The 23,469-nt window shown below is 54.0% G+C and overlaps 1 long non-coding RNA gene across 1 annotated transcript; it reads left to right on the top strand.

Annotated features, from left to right (window-relative positions):
• Positions 1 to 10,010: 10,010 nt before the first annotated feature.
• LOC141373473 (uncharacterized) lies at positions 10,011 to 12,374 on the top strand. The gene is made up of 3 exons (XR_012379529.1): positions 10,011 to 10,121; positions 11,299 to 11,444; positions 12,252 to 12,374. It is a non-coding gene; the product is annotated as an uncharacterized lncRNA (long non-coding RNA).
• Positions 12,375 to 23,469: the final 11,095 nt, after the last annotated feature.

The raw sequence follows: 23,469 nt of genomic DNA, 5'->3' as shown, positions 1-23,469 counted from the left end.
AGTCGATCTAACTAGAGTTGGCCCTGAAGGCCCGGAGTCAGCTGGAGGCTGCTCTTGCGGCTGTACGTCAGGCCAGGCGAGGAAGCTTCTGGGCCGGGCCGGGGGCTCCCACCCTGCTGGGCTGCTGCTTAACGGTCCTGATGTGCCCCCAGCCCACCGCTTGCCCTCCTCGGCCTCACCTGCCTTCAGGTTCCCAGGCCCCCACTCAGCTCAGCTGCCGGGGCTCCAGCTCCGCCCGCTCTGGGGGGCGTCCGTGACAGGGCTTGTGCGCCCGCGAGTGTGTGCGTGGAAACCGTGGGGGGGTGGTGCCTGCATGAGTGTGCCCACCTGTGTGCTGTGGTTTGGGAGAGGAGAAAAGGCTGTTGCATTGTTCAGGTGAAGAATGGAAGGAAAGAATTAGGAACATCAATTCTGTCCAAAAGGGGATTTCATGAATGAGCTTATTCTTGAAAAATTTCCCAAGTGCCGACTGTGTACTTCATTCACAGGCAAACAAAGCTTTGACCCTGCCCTCCCAGATCTCACAGTAGGATGAGCAGGAGAGTGTACACACACACACACACACACACGTAACAAAGTGCCATAGAACAGGGATCCTCAGACCTCCCTGTACCTGTGGATCCCCTGGGATCCTGTTAAAATGCAGATTCTGGTTCAGCACGTCTGGGCAGGGCCTGAGAGTCTGCATTTCTAATGGGCTCCTGGAAGATGCCCCTGCTCTTGAGGATTCAGGGGAGACTTAATTTCTAGAAAATTCTATCCCCCTCTGCCTGTGTGGACTTGGAGCCGAGGGAACCCAGTTCACGAAGCAAGCCCATCATATGGAAAATGGAGGGCGTACTTACCCACCCCGAGAGGACCTGGTAGACATATGTCTGCCTCCCTCAGGTCCCCACCAAGGTGGGGACAGTCACAGAGGCCTGTGCACTCTGCTCCCACCTGTTGGAGAGGAGAGCCACTGTGCAAGTGGGAACAGTCCCTCACTTCAGAAAATGCCTCCTTTGCTGCATCAGTTGGGGTGAGAGCCTCCACCTCCTAAGGACCTCCCCAATCCCTGGAATGACTTTCTAAATGAGGGACGGTGTGCAAAGGAAGAGCCCAAGACAAACATTTTATTCCAGGGATTTCTTTTTTTTTTTTCTCCCCTTTCTTTCTTAGTCTCCATGCCTAGCGTGGAGCCCAAGACGGGGCTTGAACTCAAGACCCCGAGATCAAGACCTGAGCTGAAATCAAGAGTAGTTGGTTAACCGACTGAGCTCCCCAAGCGCCCCCCAGAGATCTGTTAACTATCTGTTAGCAGGTCACTTCTGGGTCTAGAGAATGTGGGGAAGATCCCCATTCTCTCACCAACCACAGAATCATGGGCTAGAAGGACACGTCCAATGACCTCTGTTCAGTACGCCCCCACTCAACATGGCCCTCATCGCTGGCATTTCTCTGCTAAACTATTTGATAATTATTAATCATACGACAGAGCACTGCTCAGTGGGATATTATACAGTTATGCTTTACAAATGACAGGTGTGGAAATTATGTGGCATTATGGAAAATGCTTAGCATACATCAAGCAAGAAAAGTGATATGCAAAATGAAATCATTGTGTTTATGCATATGGAGAAAACAGGAGAGAGTTAAAAGGGTAGCATTCCCTCTATTTGGGTGGCACAGCAGGCAGGATTCTGGAAGAGGGCTGCCTATTGCTTTCAGCTGGTCTGTACACCATGACCTTGACTCTAGCCATCAGGAAGGACCAGCCTGTGAAGAGATCTTTCTGTAACAACCCCTTGCAGGGGATTCATAGGGAATGATTGAATGCAAACTCCAGGAGCAGATGTAGGGAGAGTTTACGCACCAGCTAACTTGGCCATGAATATATACAACACATCAAGAGTATATAACACAGCTAATTTTGTTATTAATTCCTGCTTTTCCCCGTGAGACAATTAAAGACAACCGTAGCCAGTGAGGTGAAGCAGATAACTTCTGTTCTATCCGCAGCCTGTTCTTGTCTCCCACATTTTGCTGATCCTTTCCGAGGGTTTCATTTTCCATATGTCATGGCCCCAGAGAGCCCATAGGATCCTTTTGTGTGAATTAGGGAAGGATGCCCCTCTGGACAGCCCCACGGCGCATGGCGAGGTGGGCGGGAGGCAGGCTGGATTCTAGCCCCCACTTGGCAACATCACGCCAGCCACCGTGGGGAGCTGGGACCGTGGGGGACTCTTTATTCTTTTCTCCACACTTTCTATAATGCTGTACTGCTCTTATAACGTGAATTAGAATCGACTAGATCAAACAAAGTAATAAAGAAACACCTCTTTTGGGTAGAGTTGTTCAACCAGAAAGAAATCTACCTAACTATACTGATGTTGTGTGGAGCCAGACTACCTAGGACCAAATCCTAGTTCTGTCACTTATTAGCAGTAATCTTGCGGGGAAGTTATTTAACCTCTTAGTGCCTCCGATCCCTCATCTGGATAATAATAGTAACTACTTCAAAGGATTCTTGTAAGGACTAGACAAATTAATATGTGTAAAGCTCTTGAAACAGCTCCCAGAACATGGCAAATGCTATGGACCCATTAGCTCCTGCTACTGTTGACCAGACCATGAAGAGAAACTTGGTCAAATGCCTTGTTTTAATCCAGATTCTCTACTCTCTTCAGCCTTCCCTGGTTTCTATGCTCAAAAGCAATTCCTGTGTCTTTGGGGTTTCTTTAAATTTTTTTCTGGTGTCTCTCTCACAACTCCTGGGACAGTGTCCCTCCCTCTGTGGCTCCATCTGGTCGCCCTATCTGCCTGAATAAGAGCACCTGGCGGGCAGGAGCCACATCATCATCCATCTTTGTACATGTGCATTAGCTGGGACGTGGCCAGTGCTCAGTCCAGGACTGCTGGAGTCAGGGACGGCATGACCAAGTGTGTTCTTTCCCTGTCCCCACCCCCACCCTCACTCCCACCTGGCACCAGTAGGTCTTCAACACTTTTCTTTGAATCGGACTGAATTTATTCTGGAAGTTTGTGACCAGACATCCTCACTGATTCTGTGTCATGGAGACCCCTGACGGCTATGAGCTTTTTTCCCCAAAGGGTGCAGTAAAATCCTAAAGGAAGTGGTCCTTCCTGCCCTCCCAGATCCACTGAATGCCTGGTAGAGATGCATCCAGGGGTGCTCCACCCACCCCAAGATGTTCCCAAGGAGTTGGCAGAGATGTTTCGTGTTTGGATTACATGCTGCCGAGATACCCACTGCCTACCTTTCTGGAAACGTCTAGGGTTTCTCTCTGGTGCCTTGTTCTCCTGAATGATAATTGTAGAAACCCATTCTTCTGTCTTTGGCCATAATAACCCAATTCCCAGGACTCCAGATGGAAAATAACAGCTTTAATTTCCAGACGGAATCGTCCCAGCTGGGGGGTTGGGGGGTCTGTCTCTGCCAGACCAAATGCATCAAGCCCAAATGACTACTTGAAGCTTTATTAGAATTCAGGTTGCCCCATCATCACCATAGTCTCTGAGCCGGGAGGCCGTGAAACAATAAGGCAGATTGTGCCTTGTATGCAGGCGCGGGACCTGGGAGCCGCCGAGCTTAATCATAGCTGGCGAGTCCAACGGCTGGGAGCCCCCGGGAAGCGCTCTCTGGGGGTAGCACAGGCCAGTCTCCCCGAAAGGAACTAAAGATGTGCTCCATTCCACTGTGCAAACAAAATTAATGCGGCTTACCAAAGATCTTTGTGGCCAAGATAAAGTTGTATTTCTCTTAGTCACCAAGGGCCACTTGCCTGGATGCAAATGGCCTTCCTGAGCCGGACGATTTTAGCACAACATCTGACTGGAGGTTTGGGGGAGCAGACAGCCTGTGGCGGTCTACATAATAAGCATTAGGTCTTTCTCCAGTGGCTCTGAGGCTCAGCTCATTATCCAAGGAACAAGTGGAATCCGAAGGCTGCATCAGTGCTGCCAGAGCCCATTGAGAAACGTATTATGAAATAGAGTCGCTGCGTTGTTCCGTGGTGCAGAGAAGAAGCTGCAAGCAGAGCCGTATGGGGAAGGCCGCCTTTCCGTCCCCGGCACCTGTTCAGTGGCTTGCTCTGTGATTGCCTGCAAGCCCACACTCACACCACTCGCCTTTTCTCATCACCTGGTGCTCAGCCTGAAAATGAAGTACCTCGCAGACAGAATTTCCAAAGGGCCCCCTCGGAACCCCGTGGCACAGAATCATTCCCATTGAGAAGCAAGAGATTCAGTGCCTTTTCTCTGACTCCGGATCAAAATAAACGTCCGGGTGGTTTCTGTTTTCCCCACCTTGACTCCTTAAACAACAAATAAGAACCAGCTGACATCGTTCTTTCTTTCTTTTTTTTAAAGATTTTATTTATTTATTTCACAGAGAGAGAGAGCAAGAGCAGGAACACCAGCAGGGGGCGTGGCAGAGGGAGAAGCAGGCTTCCCGCCGAGCAGGGAGCCCGATGTGGGGCTCGATCCCAGGACCCCGGGATCAGGACCTGAGCCGAAGGCAGACGCTTAACGACTGAGCCACCCAGGTGCCCCAATATCGTTCTTTCTTAATTAGCATGCCTCAAATGCGATCCATATTATCTAATGACCTCCTTATCTGTGCTGACTCTTCGGGAAGTTCTCTCCCTCCTGTGTTGTCTCTCCCAAAGCCTTGGAGTCAGGAACTCCTTGCTCCCCTCCAGTGGTTCCTCTTCCTGGCTGCACCTGAGGGTCCCCCAGAGCCTTGTGAGAATTACCCCTGCCTCCTGCACGACCCCAGCCCTACTCAGTAGGACCAAGAGTCAGGTCTGGGCCTCGGACCCTCCTTAGAGGGATTGTCTGCTTCTCACTCGCCCACGCAGAAGCCAGGTCGGGCAGATCTCACCTGCTTGGCTTTTCTCAGCTCTCTGTCCCCTCCTCTCCACCCCTGCCACTGCCTTCAGACCACTGCACCTGTCATCTTGGTGATGACACCCCACTCTCACTGGGCCCCCCCAGGCAGACCCTCTGCTGGCTTTCCCCCGTTTGTGGCCCGGACAATTTTTCTCGAATGGCTCGCAGATCGTGTCACTGCATTCCCTTCCCTCCCTCCCTTCCTCTCCCTATTTCCTAAGCATCCGCTATGACCCAGCACTGTTCTAGGTCTGGAGAACTGAAGGTCTAGAGAATTAGTCTCTGCTCTTGTGGAGATTATATTCGTATTTGCTCAAGGGAAATATTAACTATCAAACTATGCCAGTAATTGTTTAATAACAGCTGTGATTCGTACCTGGAGGAAGTAAAAAGTAGTATGAGAATGTTTCTCCTGCTGAAAATGTCCCAGGGGTTCCTGGAGTCCCAGGACTCCGGGCTCAGGGTTAAAGTTCGAATGTCCCCACTGTCACTGTGCTCCTTAAGGGCCATCTCACCAAACAGGTCCCTCGAGTACACCGTGCTGTCCTGTCTCCAGCCTCACTCTGCTTCCTGGACTTCTTTCCATTCCTTCACCTACCTCTCTTAGATGTCACCCCTTCCAGGAAGCCTTCCCTGATAGGCCCAGCCTGGATTAGGTGTCTTTATTCTGTGTTCCCAGACGTCCTTCTGCTTTCCATTGTCAGTCACAGTGTAGATGTCTGCTTTGCTATGGCCCCTGACTGGGAGCGCCCCAGAACAGGACAGAGTCTTTTAACTGTAAATGAATGAATGCAAAATCAAGCTAACAGATTCTGGTTAGTGGGAACATTGAGTAAATTCTAGGAAAAGGAAAAAACTTATTTATTTATCTTTGAGACTTTGCTAAAGTTCTAGAGACTGAGAGAATGAGTCTCCTGGCTCCTGCCTCTAATAGGAATGCTACATAGAGTTGAACCCTGACAAGCTCTTCATCAGGAATATGAGGAGTTAACACAGCAGAAGGGAGTAAGATTTACAATTTGATATTTGTGACTGGTCTCATAGTCCTACAAGTTGTATTTATGAAAAATAAATAGGGTTATTAAAAATCACACCCAAGCCACATATGTTAGAAGTCTTGCTCCCTGGTTTCAGAGCCTTATTGATGTAAAGAAAGCCCTAGAACAAGAGTTGGGCCGTCCTTCTAGACTCCCAGCCCTAACATGAAGACTCCCAGCCCTAACACGGAGACTCCCAGCCCTAACACGGTGACTCACAGCCCTAACACGGTGACTCACAGCCCTAACACGGAGGTCATGATTGTCTGTGCAGAAGCACTTTATAAACCATGGGTGCTAAACAAATGCTTAATGTCATTCATGAAATTCTGTCCTACAACAAAAAAGTGGGCACACTTCTTTTGCAAAATACCCATGTTTAACCAGAGGAGTTGCTTACAACCAGCAACACCAGGTGCCTTAAACAGCTGGTGGGTAAGTCACCCATCCCTGGTTTCGCGGCTTGCGGCAACATCCGAGGTGTTGGCGGCAAAATGAGTTTTTCCTAAGAACAGTGGGGGAGGTCTGTCTTGCAAGGAGCTAAAGGCAGCTGGGGGCTCAACAGTGGCTCAACACTCTATCTCAGTGACCAGATAGGGTGAAGGGAGGAGACAACGCTGACCAGAGAATCAGTAGCCAGCTCACCCCTCGGCTCCCACCTGAATCCCAGACCTACCGAGGACCGGGGACCTGCTGCGTCAGGCAGCTCCACCCTCAATGGGGACCAAGGATCCGAGTACAATTTCTGCACATTGACGAGACAGTGGATAACCTGCTGTACTGTAAACCTAGGCTGTTTTTTTTTTTAATTTTTAAAAATTTATTTTAGAGAGAGCGTGCAGTAGGGAGGGGCAAAGGGAGAGGAAGAGAGAGAATCAAGCAGACTCACCACTGAGTATGGAGCCTGCCGCGGGGCTCGATCTCAGGACCCTGCGATCATGACCTGAGCTGAAATCAAGAGTCAGATGCTTAACTGATGGAGCCACCCAGGTGCCCCAAATATAGGCTGTTTTTATGTTGCCTGTAGCTGTGAGTGCGCTTCTGGTGCTCACCCTGCTTTAGCCTGCCAGGAGCAGTGAGGAGAAAGCCAGCCAGAAGGCACGGGCCTGGCTTCAAGTCCCTGCCCCTCCTATACCAGTCCGGGCTCCTATATAAATCCTATCCTCCCTGCCTCCACAGCCCCTTTCTCTGCAAGCCAGTGGGCCTCACACCATCCCTGACCTCAAAGAATTCTGAGCAGGTCCTAAAGACACAGTGTTCATAGGCGGTAAATTGAAGATTATTTAACCAAACTAGCATCTACAGGTCAAAAGGGGTATGAGCCAAGTGGTCCACCTGAGGTCACAGAGGCTGTTGGAAGGACACAGAATTTCCAAACAGAGCCATGGAGTGAAGGGCATTAGGCCTTGGCCTGTGTCTGGCTGCAGAACATTAAATGGGGTCACAATGGAAAAGGCATGGCTGGGGGGAGCAGGCAATGTGAGCGTGAGTCCCGGCTCCATCCCTCCGCAAGGCCCTGCTCCTTGGCTGCGGGCAAACGGCTGGGCCTCAGTTTCTTCATCGGTGATGTGGAGAGAAATAACACTGCCTGCTTCCTGGGGCCACTTCCCAGTGAAATGAAGGAATGGGTGTGAGGCAGCATGCACACCACCCCATCTTTGTGTCCCGCAGAGAGCGGGGCGGGGGCACCGGAAGGCAGCCGGAGGCTGAGGTGGGCGGTTTAATCACACCCCTGCCTCCCAAGGCACAAGGTTCATGGTTATCACATTCTTGGAGATTTAGCTGCCCTCCTGGGTGGCGGCCCCTAATCGAGGTCTCACCTGATTGATTCAGGAGATGCTGAGAATTGGTCGCTACGGTTTCTTTATTTTCTCTCCACAGAGAACGAATGAACGGGGTTTAGGAATGGTTCTTTTCATCACGTCCCAGGGGAGGAGAGAGAGAATGAGGCAGGGGCGGCCTTCGGAAGAGGAGCAGCTCACAGGAAGGACTCTGGGAACCCACCGCCCAGCCCGGCCCCGCCGCCCAGGGTAGCTCCCCTCTGTGAACGCCACTCATGGGTCCCCCGTCTCCCTTCTCATTCCGTCAGCACCAGGTCCCACTGAACGCCATTGTGCCAACATCATACGGAACCCCCGGCTCTCAGACTGGCCACTGCAAGGAGACAGGCCGCGCTAAATTGGCGACAGACAGACCGCAGACGGGACGCTGGAGGGAGGGAGGTGATGAGCATGTAAATAGGACAGGTCAGCTGGGACATGTGGGTGGCGGGGGCGGGCCGTGGCGGCTGAGTGACGGCCTGAGGAAAGTGGAAGGAGGACCACGGCCGGTCCCCGCGATGGCCCCGTGGAAGGGCTGCCTTTCTCCCCTGCTTCCCGGCTGCTGGACTCGTGTTATCTCATGAAACCTGAGACCTTCCTGAAATCTGTTTCACAGACGGGAAAATTGAAGCCCAGACAGAGAAGAAACTTGCTCAAGGTCACCTAAGTAGTGCAGAGCAGAGCAGGGATTTGTCCCTGTCCGCCTGACTTGAGACTTACACCCTTAATCCACATTTTCCCCCGGAGCCTGAACCGAAACATGTCTCCTGACACACGATGTACAGATGCCACATGTGGCGAAGACAGGAGCGAAACGTGCTTCTGGGTGAGGCTATCAAGGAGAGCTTCTTGGAGGAAGAGGCATGTGGGATGGTCCTTGAAGCCCGCGTAGGGTGTCAGCACCTAGAGGTGTGTGAGGTTACGAGGAGGAGCGGACAAACGTGTGGAGCTGAGGGAGGCACACAGAGGAGAAGGCACGTTACAGGAAGGGCACGAGGACAGTAGGAAGCAGGCTGGGAATGGGGGATGGGGTGGCTGAGCCTGTGGAGGGCTGGGGAGCCGCAGAGCGTTGGCTTCCACTTCTGCCTGAGGTTTTTTTGTGTCTAGGAACAGTGGCAGCTCCTGAATTTCCTTACAGAGGGTTGTGCTCATGCCCACGACCCCCACCCACGCTGTCCCTGCCCTGGGAAACCTTCTGCGCCCAGACTCGCCCACGGAGCCAGAGCGGGGCCCGAGACAAGGACTGGTTCCTCAGAACTTTCGGGCCAGTCGGGCTGAGTTCAGGGGCTCCAAGCAGAAGCTGGCGTCCCCGTTGCCACGGGAACCCTCAGGGAGGAGGTCAGTACCTACTGCACATGGGCTCGGGGAGGGCTGTGACCTCTGCCTGCGGCTGTCCCCCACCCATAGGAGGCCCTGGAGCCCTTGAAGGAATGAATTCATGAATCCCGCCAGGGGCCCCCCTTTTTCTGATCTTCTCCCAGCCCCTCTTGTTCCCTTCCTTTGCTTTCCTTCCCTCCTTCCTCCTTGTCTGTGCTCCCGCAGAAGCCCTTTCCTGGGTCACAGCCCCTATGGCATCTCAGAGGTTCCTGGGACCCTGTGGAGGCAGCAACATCACCCCTTGAGTCGGGGTCTCCTCAGCTGAAATGTCCCCCCACAGCAAGGACATCTGTGAGTGCAGGTGTGGATGATGCGCAGATGGAGCATTGGCTGTTTGGCCTGTGAAGCTTGCTGCCGTTAGGGAGGGGGGCTCAGGCCGGGGGTAGGGTGGGCTTGACCTTGACCGTGACCAAGGGAGGCCTTCTCTGGCGCAGGTGGGGAGGGCGGGCAGAGCAGACTGCCCTGCGGGTCCTGGCTCCCCACCAGCCAAGGTGCTCAAACACACACCTGGGTGCCCACCGGACAGGGAGGCAGAGCAGCTCCGGCCCTGGGTGGGGACCGAAGTACTCCGAGTGGGGCCCCCGGGCCCACAGCATGGGCATCGGCATCGCTCGGTAGCCTTGCGCCGTCTGGGCCCCACGCAGGCCTTCTGCATTACAGTCTGCACATCAGCAAGGCCCCAGGTGAGCTGGGTGCTCACTGAAGGTCGAGGAGCCTTGGCTCAGATATCTCTGAGGTGCCTGCCTTCCACCAGGGCCTGCTTCTGCTCCTGGCCCTGCGTACAGGGGGCAGGCCTAGCAGAGAATGGTGCTTCCCAACCACCGGTGTGCGGAGCGGCAAGACTCACCGCCCACCCCCCCCCCCCCCCCCGCCCTCCCTGCCCCGGCTCCTCTCCCACAGCTTCCCAGAGGCCTGGGCTCTGTCGTCTCCTCCGCCTTCTCTCCTTTACTGGAAGCTGGGTGTGGACAGGTGTATCGTTGGACAGGTAACGGCGAAGGTAAGGATCGGAAGGCAGCTGTGGATGGCCACGTTGGGAACTACCAGGAAGGTTCAAAAATTTGGCATTGGGGCTTCGAGGGACCCTCTAAGGGCTGGGTGGGCCTGGGTCGAGGTTTCCCGGAGGCGGAATTTCAGGGAGCCAGCACAATCCTGGGCAGACAGCTCACCAAACAACAAGATTTCCTGAGCCCATCTAACTGGCAGAGCGTGGTTCTCGGGGCAGCCCAGCTCTGGGCAGCGCTGAGGAATGTAGCACCTAGTTGTGTGTCTGAGAGGAGGCGGGAGTTGATAAGGACAAGCAGTGATACTACAGAGGAGGGCCCTGGGAGCTCAACTCCAAAAATTTGGTGCGGACACCAGAGCTTTGTGCTGCCATCGGCAGAAATCCCCTTGCTTCCATGAACTTGTCACAGAGTAACCCTTTTTTATCTCCCATCCCGTATCAGTCTCCCAGGGCTGTTGTAACAAAGTACCACAGACTGGGGGGGGCCTAACATGACAGAAGTGCATTGTCTCACAATTCTGGAGGTGGGAAGTCCAAGCCCTCATCACCTTCTCGAAGTGTTCTCCCTGTGGTGCCCCTCTCCGTCCAAATTGCCCGTTCTTCTAAGGACACCAGTCAGACTGGAAGAGGGCCCAGCCTGATGACCTCATCTTAACGAATTACATCTGTCAAGACCCTAGCTCCAAATAAGGCCACATTGTGAGGTGCTGGGGGTTAGGACTTTGTATCAGTTTGTCTGGGCTCAGAACCAAATACCACAGGCTGGGCGGCGCCAACACATTTCTCCTCTCATGGTTCCGGGGACTGGCAATCCCAGATCAAGGTGTTGGCAGGTTTGGTTTCTCTGGAGGCCTCTCTCCCGAGCTTGCAGGTGGCTGTCTACTCCGGTGTGACATTCTTTGTGCCCTAATCTCCTCTTCTTACAAGGGTACCAGTGGGATTGGAGTGGGACCCACCCTCAAGGCTTCATTTTAACCTAATCACCTCTTCAAAGGCCGCATCTCCAAATACAGTCACTGGAGGTACTAGGTACTGGGGATTAGGGCTTCAACATGTACGTTTTAGGGCACAATTCAGCTCATCACAGACTTCAACATATCTTTTGAGGGTGGGGAGGGACACAGTTCAACCCATATCCATACCGTGTAGTATAATTTCTTTTTTTCTTCAGGCCGCCACATTTTCTCAGCCCTCACTCTGCACCAGATGCTAAGGACACAAAGAGAAGCCAAGAACCAAAGCGCTGTCCTTCCGGGAGCCCCCAGGCTACAGGGGAGGCAGACCCATCCTGATCACCGTCAAACTAGAGGCCCGCATGTAAGGGGCTTCCAGAGCCAAGAAGGGGTCCAACTAGGTCTGCCTGGGAAGGGAGGAGGGCTGGGGTGGGGTGCGTTTCTGATGGGGCTGGACCTCCAGATGCTCACAAGCACCAAGGAGCCTGTAACATTCTGGCAGGTGCAGGTGATGATGTGACTGGAGTGCAGGGGTGAGTGTGGGGAGGTGCGTTCCTGGCGGGGTCCAGCTGTTGGGGTTTGAAGGGGAAATGTGGGAAGTTGGTAGGACGGCGGACATGGGAGTGAGTCGGTCAGATGTGATAGTTGATTGATGAGTGTTTGAATGAACAGAGGAAGGAGGGAATCCATTAGTCACGCTTGTGTGCTGTGCTAGACATTATGAATAATTCAGAACAAGTAAAGACAACATCCAATCCCCCAGTGGCCAGAAAGGTCAGATACTGTGTCCGAAGCCACCTCGCTAGGAAGTGGCAGAACCAAAATAGGAAACCAGATCCACGGGACCCTAATGCAACACTCCACGCTATGCCCCCTACGCCTTCTTTTTTCCACCCTGATGCATTCAAGAAGGGCATTCCAAGGATGAAGGCTTTGTCCTGGGATCCCAGCAGGACAGGCGGGGGTGGGACTGGGGGTGGGGGGAGCCGGGAGGGAGCTCGAGGCTCCTTCTCCCAAAGCAGCACCCCTGTGCATTTCCCAGCCTCGCTGCTCTAAACCAGGCCTGCTTCCCTGCCTCCGTTGGTTCCGAACAGTGTCAAAGGCCTTTCTCTGGGGCCTTTTCAGGCTCTTACTGCAACCATCCATCATCAGCTCTCCTTCCTCCCTGCAGCACTCCTTTGCAAAGGGCCCCGCCCGCCCGCCCGCCAACCTCATCCGCAGGCAGGCCCAGCAGAGCAGCAAGGCTGAGCTGTTGTTCCCTGTTGTCAGCCCCTTGGCCCGGACGGTGTGTCTGGTCGGTTCCTCCTGACGAAAGCATCTCTTCTGGCTCAGAAGCCTGCTTCTTTCCCTTCGGGACCCTGTCCCGGTCTCCTTTCGCCTGGCTGTCTTTCTCTGAGCCAGACTGCGTGACATGACCAACACCTCCAGCACGCTCCCGGCCCCCTGGGCTGGCCAGGCATCCTCCTTCCCCGACTGGTTCTTCCATCCTGCGCCCCCAGAACGTCCTCTCTGCCCACCCCTTCTTCCTTCTTCCCTTAACCTCCATGGGTAGCTAGCGTCTAGCAAAGGAAAAGGAATCGCATTTGTGGTAACTACACCGCACACGGGTCTGGGCCCGAGAGTTTCTGTAGCTCAGGTGAGCCTCACCACACAGTCCTTTCAGATTCGTGGGCCCACAAGACAACCCACTTTCTGTGCCTGTGTGTGCACACTCGAGGGGTTTTATCGAGCACCTACTCCACGTGCGCGTGTGTACACAAGCTGTAAATAATGTTGGGGTTTCTCGAGCACCCACTGTGCAGCAGGGGCCATGCGAGGCCCTTTGCCCTGTGCGTGTGTGTATGTGGGGGGCAGGTTCTAGCTTCAGCCAAAAGGTACACCCGTTATGCTCAGAGCACACTTCAGGGACTAGAGGGGCGGCTCCAGCGAGCACCTGTTTTCCGTGAGGGATTGAGGAGCCCCCTGGATCCTGAGGGAAAATCCAGCCAGGTAGGCTGGCTTGGCCTGAAACAGAACCTAGTCTTGGGGAAGGACCGAGTGACTCTGAGCCAGAGTTCGGTACAGCTGTTCGGCAGGTCCTCCAGCCCAGCCTTTGTGGGCTCAGGTCTGAATCCCAAGGAGATAGTGACCACGAGGAAGACCGGAAGACCCAGATGTGCCATGCTCACTAACAACCAGTACCCAGTAGAATGCCGGAAAAACAGTAGGGACACACCTCCCACCAGCAGTAGATAGCGTCCAGAGGGGGATGGAGTCTGGCACGGGAGGGTCCAAATCTGAGCCTCAGAGACAGGGACCAGGCCCCCACACACCGTGGAGACAGAGGAAGGCTTCCCGGCAGGAAACATCACTGTGGGCAGCCCAGGTGGGGGGCAACAGGGCTCCCCAGAGGGTCCTGGAAGATGAGGGAGGGGGCCCTTTTCAGAGAGTCAGGCCGGTGTGGATTACCTGGTTCATTCCCACAGCGGACCCAGGAAATAGGCGCCTTCCCTTTTGTTAAGGCCAGGAGAGGTCACGTCCCCTGCGTGAGGTCACTGGTCTGATAGGTGGCCAAGCTGGGTAGTGAGGAGAGAGGCCTGCCTCGCAAGGTCTGGAGTGTAAGCCAGGATGACTTCACAAAACAATGTCCCCCTCGTTCCCGAAGTGTGGCCTACAGAGTGACTTCCTTCCACGGGCGCAGCGTGGACAGAGAAAAGGGCAGTCTGCTTCTGGATTCACACTCAGTCCAAGGAGCGGTCAGTTAAGGGGTGGCCCCTGTATGTCCAAGTCCTAACTCCCAGCACCTGGCAACGGGGTCTTTGTAGATGTAACTCAGTTAAGGATCTTGAGGTGAGGTCACCCTGGATGTAGGGTGACTGGTGAGACAAAGGACAGGGAGGTCTCAGACGCAGAGACAGAGAGGTCAACGGCCCCGTGAAGATGGAGCCGGCACTGGTGTGACGCCGCCACAAGCCAAGGAAGCCCAGGAGCCACCAGGAAGGACTCCCCCCGGAGGTTCTGGAGGGAGCACCATCCTGCTAACACCTTAGATTCAGACCACTGGCCTCCAAAGCGGTCAAAGGACATATTTCTGTTGTTTCAAGCAACCGTGTCTGTATCTTGTTACCACAGCCACAGGAAATTCAGAATACACAGGACACAGATTCTTGCCCTAAGCCTGTCTTGTTTCCAGGCGTCTCCTCTGCTCCCTGGGACCTCAGGAACAGCCCCCCTCCCCCAGCTGAGAGATCCTCTCAGGGGTTCCAAGCCCCGCCAAGTGGAGGTTAGGGCCCCTCAGGCCTCCACCCACCTCCCCAGAGACAGCGCCGAGCATCAGCCCAGCGGGGAGCCACCAAACCTCGGGTTCCTCATCGCTGTCACTCTCTGAAACTGGGCCTAGAAGAACCACCACATTTGAGGAGGGTCCGGTGAGGCGCTGCTGTCAGTCCCATCCACGTGGACGGACGCTCATCCTTCAAGGTCGCCTCAAAACCATTTCCTTCGTGAGACCTTACTTGACACGTTCCCCTGTGCCAGGCAGAATGGGCCCCCCGCTTTCCACCTCCTTCCTTGGCACCCTCCCGGTGTCTGCTTCACGTTCACCTCCTGGGCCCCTAGCACAGGTGACGCGGTACTGGGATGGTGCGTCGGGCCCCCCAGTCCTCTTGGTGACGCTCCTGAAGGCAGGCACCTGGAGCTCAGCTCCTCTCTCTACTGCATTTACTCCCGGGAGGATAAATGCATGAACAGACATAGTGAGAAACCTGTTCTGGGTTCAGATGTGCAGGAACTGTGTCAACTACTCAGCATTAGACTAAATAACTATGTCCCAGATGCTACACCTTTTTTTGATTTTGTTTTTTTCACTGGAATGTCTGCTCTTTGTTGCTTCCAAAAAGCTTTTTCACATGCTTTACTGAGATATAATGGACATTGAATAAACTGCACATATTTAGAGTGGGCAGTTTGATGAGTTGGACATAGGCATATGCCCATGAGTTCATCACCACTGTTAGGAGTTAGCTGGATAGTCAGGCAGTCAGGGCCAGGGTCCCCAACAAGAAAATATGGAGTCAGGACAGCTAAAATAAAACAGCACTAACATGCTGTTCTGCAGCTTAGACGGGACCGCACTAACATTCTGCTTTGCAGCCTTTGCAGAAATGACTTCTGCAAAACATCCTAAAGTTAAGACAATTAACCACCAAGCACTTGTCAGTATCACGGGCAAGGGGCAGTTAAGACATAAGCCCCCAGTGCCTGGGTGGCTCAGTCGGTTACGCGTCTGCCTTCAGCTCAGGTCATGATCTCAGGGTCCTGGGATCAAGTCCTGCGTCGGGCTCCCCCCTCAGTGGGGAGCCTGCTCCTCCCTCTGCTCCACCCCCCCAACTCGTGCTCATGCTCCCTCTCTCTCTCTCTCTCTCTCTCTCAAATAAATAGGTAAAATCTCTAAAAAATAAAAATAAATAAAAATTTTAAAAAAGACATAAGCCCCCAAATGTCAGCAAAGAAAGACCATCGGCACAGAGACCTTAACCTAACAGGTAGACAGATATGTGGCCAAAGCTCTGATTGGCACGACTCAGCACACCCTGGTGGCTTAGGATCATCCCACAAAAGAGCTCATAAAACCCCTAGACTTAGAAACCCCGAGGGCAACCCTCTCGGGGCCCCCTTCCCTCTCCCGGGGGCTTTATAGTCTCGCTCAATAAACTTTGCTTTGCTGCCCACCACTCTTCTCGTCTGGTCCACCTCTTCATTCTTCGAAGTGGTGTGACCAAGGACCGTGGGCACTAAGGGGACGCAAATCCTGTCACACCACCAAAATGTCCTTGTGACTCTCAGCCCTCTCGCCCCTGCAGACCCCTCCATCTTTCTGTCACTATACACAAGTCTGCATTCTCTAGAATTTTATATAAATGGGCTCACGCAGCTTGCCTGTCGCCAAACTGTGTTCCAAAATGGCAGCAGCGTGTGAGGTTTCCAGGGGTGCTTGATGTGGTCGGTCTTTTCAAATTTCAGCCAGCCCAGCGAGTGTGAGGAGGTTCTCTCATGGTACATAATTTGCATTTCCCTGGTGACTCAGGGGTCTTGAGGAGATGCTTCACTTTTATCGTCTGCTTTGGTTCCCACAGCTTCCCTGTGAGGTCGGTGGATCAGTCCCATCTTGCAAAGAGGAACTTGGATCAGAGCCCTCGAGGAACTTGCCTGAGGTCACCCAGCCGGTGAGTAGTAGAACCAGAGTTGTTCCTCTCGTTCAAGTTCTTGATCCCTGAGCTGGCAAATCCTCTGTGACCCCATTAACTCTGAGCTGCTGCTGGGCCTCACTTGGGGCGAGAGCACAGGAGCTTCTGGAAAGGGATGTGTCTGAGGTGGAGAAAAGTCAGCCCGGGTCTTCCTCAGTTCTATGCCAGACACCCGTTTTCGAAGGCAACACCCACGTCAGCCCTTAGCACAGCACCCGGCAGGTTGCCTCTTCCATGGTGTCAAACCCACCTCTGGCCGCTCCCTGTGACAGCTGCCTCCACCTGGGGTTTTTCCCTCGTCTCTGAAGAGGAAGTGCTCCCTCTGTGCCCCCAGTTTCCTCAGAATCACCCTCCCTAGCCCTGAGGCAGTTTTCCTGGAGCTCGGGGCCGCTGGTTGCCTCTAGCTGTGGAGAATCTCCTGAGGCTGTGGACAAACACGCCTGCTGACCCCTGGGGGGGGGGGGGGAGGCTGGCCCCCTGGGGGGGGGGGTGCGGTGTCCTCTGGGGGCGGGGTCGAGGTCTCTGGGGGGGGGTGGGCCCGGGCCCCTGGGGGGGGTTCCAGGTCTGGCTTTGTCCACCTCAGACACACCTCAGATTCAGCTGGTGGACAAAACTGCTCTGAGTCAGGGGGAGGTCACCTCGGGGGGCAATGAAAGGAGAGACAGCCCCCAGTGGTCCCTTGGACACCCCCCTCCCCAGCATGCATGTGCAGGGGTGCAGGCGTGCAGGCGTGTGCGCACACACACACACACACATGCACACACAACCAGACTAGTCCTCTCAGAGCACAGTTGTCTTCTCTGGGATAAGCTGTCCCCCCCAAAAGTCATGGGGGTCAAAATCTAATGTAAGGAGTCCCCTGTCCCACCACCAGACTGTCCCAACAATGGCCTTTCAGGAACCTGCCTTCTCATGCTCCCTCCCGGTCCTCGGCTCACACCACCCCGCCCTGGCCCAGGGCCGAGGCGACCTGGGATCGGGTCTCCTCCGCTCCCTGGCAGGGGGGCCGTGGAGTGTGTACCCTCGGGGGCCTAGAACACAGCCGGCGCTCAGTAAATGCCGAGCACGGCGGCGGGGTCCTGGAGCTTTTGCATTATGCTTACCTGAGTTTCCTTTTCAGTTAAAAGCTCCATCAAGCTACGACGGTCAGTTTTGCCTCCTTGGCGAATCGAGTTCCGAGGGCCAGACCCGCAAGGAGCTCTCAGCAATGTCTCCCGTCCCCTTGCCTGAGTGATCTCTTCCCATGGCTCTCTGGGTCTTAGTTCTTGTCTCACTAGGTTGAGGAGGAAGGGAGGGATGTGTCCAGGAGCTTTGGAGTCAGCTGGGCCCGAGTTCTGGGTTTGAACTCTGTTCCCCCGTGTGATCCTGGCCAGTTACCTAACCTATGACTCAGTTTGTCTGGATAACAGGCCTCACAAAGCCTGCCCGAAAATCTGGCTTGATGAATAAATTAAAAGAGCAATGGTATGTGAAGGGTCTATCCTGAGCCTACAGGAAGAAGTTTTCCACAGATTCTGTCTCCCGCTCGTCCCCCTTCCTCGTGCCCCACCCCTGCCCGGGATGGGGTTATGGAAAAGTCATCCCCAGCAGAGCCAGTGCCCCGAGCGCACAGGGGGGCTGAGGGTGGTGGTCTTGGAAGCCGTGCCTAGGGTGAACCCCAGATAGTGGGGGGGGGGCCTTGAATGCCGTGCCAGGAGTCCCAGCTTCAGGCTGCCAAAGCTGGAATAAATGGGCAGAGATGAAGCCCCAAGGGTTCTGGGTCCCCTCCCGCCTCTACTCCAGTTAGAAGGCGTGGGGGGAAGCCGGCCGCAGCTTGACAATCATAAATCAGAGAAGGGTTCAGGCAAGTGTCCAGATGTTGAAACAGCTGACCTGCTCTAGGAATTCTGTGGCTGCTTTGACCAAATACCCCAGTCCCCACCACACCCCAGAGCAGGGCATTGAGGCCATGCCCAGCCACAAAGCCAGGAACCGAAACCCGCCCTCAACCACACAGCGCTCCCGCTGCCCTGCTCAGCTCTTTGAAGTGGCGGGGGGGGGGGTAGGGCATGATGTGGGCACAACCCCGAGGGATGGGGAGGCCGCTGGGACCGGGGTTGGGAGAGCACACCAAACAGAAGGGACCTGGGGCGACGGAGAGCCAAGACCTGGCCCACGCTAGGACAGAGAGATAGAGCCCCTGCAGCTGGGACAGAGAGACAGGCAGGCAGAGAGCACAGGCAGATGGGAGGTCAGCTAAGGAGAGCTCCCGCCGTCCAGCGGCGCGGCCTCGGGAAGGGCACCCGCTAGGCCGGTGGGCGTCACAGGGGGAGCGGGGAGCCGGCTCAAAGGCCCCTGCGGGTGTGAGCAAGGGGCAGACAGAGAGAGCTGGGTGAAGGAGAGAGAAGGCGTCCCGGGCCTCCTCGCCAGCTGGAGGCCTCCTGCCTGCTCAAGAGCTCAAGGCGAGGGGCAACAAGTCCCCATTTTAAATAAATTCGGGACTGGACATTTTAGAGTCCTAGATGGGGAGAGTTTGTATGAACTAAGAACAACCAGAAAGGTCACAGGGCTGCCTGAGACTTCAGCAGGGCCAGGGAGGTAGCTCTCCCGGCTAAATCAAGACAGACAGAGGGAGAAGCTTCTCTGTGATTTCATCCTACAGTCCTGCTCCTCGGCACGAGGGTCACCGCTGGTCTGGGCGAGCCCCCGACACATGGGCCTGGGTCTCCCACCTGTGAGACTAGCCCTGCTGGTAAGCAGCAGGTGGGACCTGACCCAGGCCTGTCCGACTCAAAGTTTCTTCGTGGGCTGCCTCAGAGGGCAGCTCCCTGTCCAGGAAGGGGAGGTAGCCACAGATGCTGCTGTGGGAAAAATAAAGCAGAATCTGCCCCAGGTCTCCTACCCGTGAGACTAGCGCCACAGTGACCCCATAAGCTGGTTGTTGCCCGAGAATGGAGGAGGGAGCTGCAGCTGAGGGGGTGGGGAAGGGTGGAAACCAGGGAGGCTCCCCTGAGGAGGTGGCATTTACACTGGCCGCGAAGGGAGAATTTCAATAAGCAGAGAAAGGAAAGAATTTTTCGTGAGTTTTTAATGTACTCCTGCCAGTAATTTTCCCCCTCCCCTCCCTGAACACTTAAATGGACTAGATCAGGAAGTGACCAGAACAAAACCATCCTCTTTCTTATCTAGATTTTTCCATTTCACATACAAAACAAAACATGTCTGATTTTCTTTCTTGGAATGATTCCTTCTAAAACATTCAACCATTCAAGACCTAGTTATTAAGCACTGACTGCACACAGACATGAGCAGCATCAGTAGCCTGGTTTCACTCTCTTAACCTCAACGGTTCCTTGCCGGGGCCTCAGTATGCTCCCCTCTCTACAGACCAGTAAGCTGGAGGACAGGTTAGGTGAGTTGCCCAAGGTCTCCCAGTGAGAAAGTAACTAGCACAGCTGGGATTTGGGCCCACATCGTTGGGCTCCAGAGCCTGGAAGCTGCACCTTTACCCTCTGTTGCCCTTTCTTTTCTAGAACATTCAGTGTGATTGGCCATTTGGAAAGGACGAAGAAAACGTGCCCACTGCTAGTTTTATTGTCTGCTGTAAATGATGCAACACTTCCCTGTGACTAAGGCAGGCTGTCCTGTACCATCACCATCGGCCTCATGGCTCCGGCTCGTGGCCAGTCTCTGCTCCCACCGCCTATGGGGCTCAACTGTCAGAGGAAAAACAACACCCTACAGGAGGCATGGGGCAAGCCTGGTAACACGGGCTCCAGAGAGACCTCAGGCACAGGCCATCCTGGCCTCCATGGAGGGACCTGTGGGGCTGGAGGGTCCAGGGAGCCGAGACTCCCCCAGGCCACCCCAGAAGCCACAGGCTGGTCATCCCAGCCTCCCGAGACTTCTCCCTCATCCCATGACTCACCGGGTCCTCCCATCCCCCTGCCCCAAGTGCAGACGTCCGGTATCTGCACCCGTGCACGCTGGCCTTCTGTTCCCACCCCATCGCCCGACTGCAGGTCCTCGGCGTTTCTCACCTGAGCCGTGGCGGTCACGGCCCAGCCAGCTTTCCTGTCCCCAGGCCTGCCTCCACATAAATCCTCTGCCACTCCCCAATCCATTTCTTAAAGTGAAGCTCTTATTGTAGTGCTTCCCCTCCTCTAGAATCTGTTGTGGCTCCCCAGTAACATACTAGGGTGAGTGTAAACCCTGCAGCCTGGCATGCGGCTTGCATCCTTCCATCCCAGGCTTCTCTCATTGGCCCCCTTCACTTCCCTGACCGGTCCAGCCTGACCTCCTCACTGCCCCCAGCCCTGATGCTCAGCCCCCCAGCTTCCTTTCTACCTCCCTGAGTATGAATCTGTCACTGCCCGTCTCAAGACTTCTTAGACGACCCTAGAGGAAAGCAGTCATTTGCTTTGAATTTCTGAGGCTCCTTTTGTCGATGACAGTAATTGGTCACTCTTGCTATACGCTGCCTTGTCTGATGCCCAAAGAGCCTGAGTCCCACCCAAGGTCACCTGGTGGTGAAAACACCCAAGGTCACCTGGCACAAAGTCAGTGAGGAAGTATTGCTTTGGGTCGAGCCCTAGCTCTGTCACTTGCAAACAGGATTACCTGGAGTCAGTCCCTTCACGACCCTGAGCCTCAGTTTCCTCAAATGTTAAATGGGAATAAAAACCACCTCCCAGACTTGCCAGGAGGATTAGATGGGGAGGCGCACATACATGCTCAGCAAATGTCCCCTCCTTCCCTCAGTACAGAGGCGTCAGCGGCTGACCTGTCCAAAGCTGAGCCGCAGCAGGCCAAGGACAAAGCAGGTACAGGTGCCCAGAGGAGACGAGCTCTCCCTCTGCGTTTTCACTTCTACATAAAACATTTCACAGGGCTTTTCCACTAGTAAAATTCAATCCTGACACCCATTCAGGGAACTCTCTCCAGTTATTTCTCCAAGAACAGCAAGTTGGTAGGGGGCACAAAACTCCAGCCCATCGAGCCCCTGAGGCTGAGTCACCTGCCTGGCCCAGCGCCGTAAGAGAAAAGCGAACAACAAATCCATTTACCAAATTAAAGGGGCTGAGAGCACAAGCCCATTCCTGTCCCCACTGGCGGTGGGGGGGCGGGCAACACGGAGCAGATGGTGCTCATCTGGTCCCTGAACTCTTGGCCTTTCTGTGCCACGAACCGCCCAGGTAGTCTGGTGACTGCCAATGATATTTTTGAAGGAATAAAATACAACACACAGGCTTACAGAGGAAACCAATGATATTGAGAGACACCTGGCAGAATATAAAAGTGTGCGTATAATAGTATAGGAGCATCTCGACGACTGTGTCAGACATAACAGGACCAGCCACGGCTCTGACACTGGTGTTCGTGTGATTATGGAACAACAAACCTACATGAGATTTTGAGATGTGACGACTGTCATGTGGTGTGATCGTATCTGCAACCCGCATTGATGATGAAGACACTAGTCACGCACTATGAAGTGCTTTGGTTTGTTGACTGCATTTATAATGGAAAGGAAGGCCATATTTTGTTTTGAGATGAGGGAAGACACAGTTATTTCTTCTCATGCGAGGCCCAGGCCGCTGATCGACTTTCTCCTCTCCCTTCTCAGATGGGAGAGCTTCTGTTTGGGGCAGGGGCCGTGGCTCTCCACTTCCCTGCTGAGCCCCCAGCACCGAACACAGCACTTGGCACAAGGAGGTGCTTCGCAAATGTTTGTTGGGTGAACGTGAAGGCCAGACACTTGGCAGCAGAATGAGGACTACAACTAGGGTGTCCTGGCTCCCTGTCACCTCTGATTTTTATGGAAAATCTTATATGGGGAGGAGGACTTCGATATTCTACATAAGCTGTAGAATTTAATCCTAATTTAACCATGTCTAAAGGACTCCGGAAGGAAGGGTCCCTGGAGCTTATTTGTGTACACACACACACACACACACACACACACACACACACACACGCAAACCCACAAAAAAATCCAAGGGCTCTATTGGAAAATAACTCACTTATAGGAAGAGAGAATTGAAATTAGGTAGGGAATCATGTTGTCCTTAAGCCTGATGCTGGTATTTATGTCTGAAATGGGGATTTTTGTCTGAGTCACAGAATGAGAGGCCATATTTAAAACTAAATAAGAATTAACAAGCAGTGGGGCACCTGGGTGGCTCAGTGGGTCCAGCATCGGACTCTTGGTTTTGGCTCTGGTCGTGATCTCAGGGTCGTGAGATCAAGTCCTGCATTCGGCTCTGATCGCAGCATGGAGTCTGCTTGGGATTCTCTCCCTCTGCCCCTCCTGCTCGTGCTCTCTCTCCCTCTCTCTAAAATAGATAAATAGATCTAAAAAAAACAAAAAAGAATTAACAAGTGGTTTCCTAAAAGTCTGAAACCCTAGGGCATGAAGTGGCCCTGCCCTGTGCAGCAGTGAGTGTACAAGGCAAGAGGGGGAGGTTTCCCTGCAGACGCTTTGACCCACAGGCAGCATCTTCACAATGGATGGGGGCAGCAGATGTCCCAGGACATCATAAGACAAGCACTCAGACCGTGGAACGGAGACATAAATCTACTATAATACACTGTTACCATGACAGGCCTGCCCCCGTGTGTCATGCATGCTGTGGACAGTCACACTGGGCCCCATGCTTCCAAGAGTCTTGCCCTTGGATTAATTTCTACTGTGCTACCTTGAAATTCTTAATAACTTTTGAACAATTTCATGTTTCATTTGCTGGGCCCTCAAGTTCTTTAACCTGGTCCTGACGGCATGACAGGAGGTTTGCCCCATGGGTCCCACAAGGAATGTTCTGCCTTCTGGAATCCCTGGGCTGGGGTGGGGGGTGGACAGGGGAGGTAGGCAGGGGGTTGGGTAACCGTCCATACCTTCCAGACCATGGGTCCACAAATGAACCGAGGGATAGCTGCCTGGATTTTTTTGGCACTGCCCGAGGGAAAGGCTGGGCAGCTCTGGAGCAGATGACTCCCCCACCTCCGTGGATAGAGAATGGCCCAGAGTGGAGGACGATTCCCCAGGCTGCCACGGACTGGGAGAAATGTCACTTGAGAATGCCCAGCCCCAACAGACACATGAAAAAATGCTCAACATCACTCATCAGGGAAATACAAGCCAAAACCACAATGAGATACCACCTCACACCTGTCAGAATGGCTAAA

Source organism: Callorhinus ursinus, unplaced genomic scaffold (assembly GCF_003265705.2).
Source record: "Callorhinus ursinus isolate GAN/ISIS: 27379988/994484 unplaced genomic scaffold, GSC_fseal_2.0 scaffold10, whole genome shotgun sequence".
In the NCBI taxonomy this organism is placed as follows: Eukaryota; Metazoa; Chordata; class Mammalia; order Carnivora; family Otariidae; genus Callorhinus; species Callorhinus ursinus.
This window is presented reverse-complemented; position numbering and strand designations above follow the sequence as displayed.